Raw genomic sequence first — 4,115 nt, 5'->3', positions numbered from 1 at the left:
AAATTCTATCCCAAACCCAAAGACATCCCAGAAATACAGCTCAAAAATCGAGGCAGAACCCAAGATGTATACCATGTAAAGCACATTTTCTTGACCACTGAAGCATATTTCCACTTTGGAAAGGGGTAATTGGGGATCAGATGCCCAAGACCTCCTAAGTCATTGAAACATCACTGCAGTATCGAACTGTCACATAAAATAATATTATTATAAGAACATACATCAAGGGATGGCAAACAGGTAGTCATGGATATTAGTTTTTCTTCACACCAAGATCCTGCAAATGTTATCTCCATCTCCCAGGCAGGAGCAAGTAGAAAGACCAGTGGGATCACCAATTACTTAATGGTTAGGATTTTTAAAATATAAGAAACCACAACTTACAGTGTTATCTTGTAGAATATGAAGGGCCTTTTAAAAGTTCAAGAAAAATACTTATTATGGAAAATGATGTACGGATTTTGAATTTTTTGCACGAAAATGAACTCATACTAATTTGTTATAACATGTCTGAACAGGACCTATTTTAAGGCACTGGGGATAAGACATCAGATTGAAACCACCCCCTAGCAGATCAACATAATATCTGTTAAAATTGAAGCAAGGACATCAAGTTTGTGATAAATTTAGGGTAGACGAATGGTAAATAATGGACACCAAATTACACATCCAAGAAGTTTAGAACAGAATAAAATATCCTACATGGAGATATGTAATATTCAAACCACAACATTCAAAGACAATGAAAACATTTTAGAAGAAGCATAGAGGGCATTTAAATTTTTACCTTTAGCGTAAGAAGGGTCAAAATTGCATCAGATTTATCTTCAGAAGTCTTGCCATCAGAAAGAAAGTAAAATAAATTATAATGTTAAAAGAAAATAAATATCAACCCTGAACACTGAAGTCTGAAAAATTATCCTTGAAAAGTGAGTAAGAAAAGTAAACTTTCTCAGACAAACTTGAATACAGGGAAAGTGTCACTAATAGACCTGACTAGAAAGAATGTCAAAAGAGGGTCCCTAGACAGAAGACAAGTAATATCAGTCAGTATCTTGGACCTACATATTGTAACTAACAACATTACAAAAGAAAAATAATGAAGGTAAAAGTTATCTCCTTCTTATCTAATAGATAAGTGTGTTCCCAATAATAATAGCAATAAAGGAAAATTGAAAAACAGAAAAATAGATTTGGTGATTATAGATAAATAAATTATGAAAATTGTATAGGAGATGAGAGTGGGGACTAAAAATAGTCTGTTGGAAGATGCACACACATCCTTGGAAGTGGTGTAGTGTTTTTTAGCAAAGGACATGGCTTCCTTATAAATATCTATTTAAAACGTAACAATAACACCTAATAAAGGTAAAAGGATAAAAAATAAATCTAATAAGTCTAACGGACATCCTAAGAGATAAGAAGAAATAAAATCCCACTCAATTACCAGTTAGAACACGAAAAAACAAAGCAAAAATTGACCCCCAAAAGATAAAATTAATACTATTATAGCAAATAAAAAACTAACACATATGGGAGATAGTAAGCCAAACATATCAAATAAGCACTTTAAACATAATTGATCTAAACACAGAAATTCTAAAACAGTAATTTAGACGGTGCATAATAAAACAAAGCTCAACAATATTCTGTATACAAAACAATCTACTTTTGAGAAATGGAGGTTTTACTACCGGAATCTATATCCTGTTCCTTTAGTCTATATGTCTTATCTTGTACCAATACCAGGTTGCTTTGATTATTGTAGCTTCATAATAATGTTTAAAGTCTGGAAGTATGATACTTCCCACTTGGTTTCTTTTGCTAAAGATTGTTTTGGCTATTCATGGTTATTAATGTTTCCATATGAATTTCTGTATTGTTGTTTCCAGGTTTGAGAGAATGATATGGGATATGTGATAATTGTTCTAAAGAGTGCTGTGGTTTCCTCCATATGGTTCTCATTTTCTTACTCCACAAGAACTTGATCATATTAACTAAGCACTACTAGAAACATGATAGAGGTGACATTTTCAAAGCAGTGTATCCATTTTTTTCTCTGTGACCTTTGGCCCCCTACATCCACCTTTCTGAATATGACACTTGTAAGTCAAAGAGGTATTTGATGATCCCTCCAGGGGGACTCCAACTTTAAGCATAGCTTGTTGCTTAAGCAGGCACCCAGGGTTGGCTATGTGATTCAAGTCATTAAGATGGTATTTGGTAGACCAGATAACTGATATTGTCTAATCTATTATAGCATTCCTGGATTCCCATAAACTATTTATTGCATCTAAATATGGATTCTCAAAAGCAGACACCTTCTCCACATCAACTTCCCAAACTAATGTGCATGAGCCTTATTGTGCTCACACTTGCACGGGATCTTGGGTGTATCCATGGATCTGATCGTGACCTCCATGGCCGTGAAGACGTTCTGATACAGCAGCTTGGTGAAGCCCCTTCTGTCTTCGTCAGAGTATCCCGACCCGTGGATGATACTCATTTGCTTGATAAACTTACTCTTTCCACTCTCTCCTGTCCTTGGAAGCAGCAGCTTGAGCTCCTGACAGGCATTCCACTTGTCCCTGCAGAGCTGCCTCGCTTGATCTCTTGGTTGATCCGCTGGGCTTCCGTGGCCTCCTCGCTCAGGCATCATGCCATGACGGACTCCAGAATCATTCTTCTGAACTGCCTCCGCCGCAGCCCCGCCGGCACCGCTGCTCACAGCGCGCACTCATGCCCTCCCGCCTACGCTCCCCCAAGCAGCGGTAACCGCCGAAATCCCGCCGCCAGGGCGCGCTTTCGGGATGAGTTCGGAAAACAGCCGCGGAGGCGGAGCCAGGGCCTGAGCCACCAGCGGGGCGGGAACTCGGACGGAGAGGAGAGATGCGGGCGAGACAAGCGACCACGGGCGCTTGGTCGGGAGGCGCGTGAGGAGAGGCTGCCGCGCCCGGCCTTGCTCAGACGCCCGCGTCTCTTTCCCCGAGAACCGGCGGCACCCTCCGCCTCCTCGCCGCCGCCGCCTCCATGGAGGCTCCCAGACGCCATGTACCGGGCGGCGAGAGCACATCCATCGGGGCGTCCCCTCAGCGAGGGGCAGCTGTCGGCTACCCGCGGCCGCTCCGCAACGCCGCCAGACGCAGCGCCCGGGCGCCTTAGGCCCTGCCGGCGCCCACCGCCTGGCTGGGGGGCACACCCGGTTAGCGGGCTCGCCAGGCCGTCGCCGGCGCCAGACACCCACCCCTGGCCCCAGTTGCCAGGAGCGAGCGACTGCTCAGGACGCGCCCTTGCCCTCTCCACACACAAGATTAGAAACAAGACAAGGATGCCTGCTTCCACAACTTCTATTCAGCCTAGTAATGGAAGTTCTAGCCACACCAATCAGAAATGAAAGTGGAATAGGAGGCATCCGAATTTTAAAGGAAGAAGTAAAATTATCTATGTTTGAAAAATGGGTTGATCTTACAAACGAAAACCCCTAAGAATTCTCCGTACTCAAAACATTGTTAAAGCTAAGAAATAAATTTGGCAAAGTGGCACAAAACAAAATCAACATACAAAAAAAATGTGCATTTCTATACCCTAACAATTATTGATCCAAAAAGAAAATTAAGAAACAATTCCACTTGCAATTTCATTAATTAGGATACAGTACAGTTCCAGTAATAAACTAAATCAAGGCAGAAGACTTTTAAGGAAAATATAAATGGAAAAATATTTCATTATTCATTGATTGGAAACTTAATATTGTTAAGATGACAATACTGTTCAAAGATATCTAAAGATTCAATTTAATTCCTGTAAAAATCTCCATGACTTTTTTGGTACTGAAAACTGGCAAAATCTTTCCTAAAATATGTAAAAACCTTGAACCCAAATAGCTAAAACAATCCTGAGAAAAAAGAATAAAATTGGAGGATACACAATTTCTGGTTTCAAAATTTACAACAAAGAAACAATAATTAACACAGTGCGGTATTGATGCAGAAATAGACACAGACTATGAAAATAACATAGAAGACACAACCAGGAGAGTAGCGGCTGCAATAGAAGAGGTGACCACTGAAGGGCGCAAAAGGTGTAGGATTGGCGGTGGTATACTTGCCAAGGCT

The 4,115-nt window shown here is 40.9% G+C and overlaps 1 pseudogene; it reads right to left on the bottom strand.

Moving 5' to 3' along the window:
• Window positions 1-1,915: 1,915 nt before the first annotated feature.
• LOC103259428 lies at window positions 1,916-2,682 on the bottom strand (annotated as a pseudogene).
• Window positions 2,683-4,115: the final 1,433 nt, after the last annotated feature.

The sequence above is a fragment of the Carlito syrichta genome, unplaced genomic scaffold (assembly GCF_000164805.1).
Source record: "Carlito syrichta isolate Samal-C Ts95f unplaced genomic scaffold, Tarsius_syrichta-2.0.1 Scaffold302723, whole genome shotgun sequence".
Taxonomy (NCBI): domain Eukaryota; kingdom Metazoa; phylum Chordata; class Mammalia; order Primates; family Tarsiidae; genus Carlito; species Carlito syrichta.
This window is presented reverse-complemented; position numbering and strand designations above follow the sequence as displayed.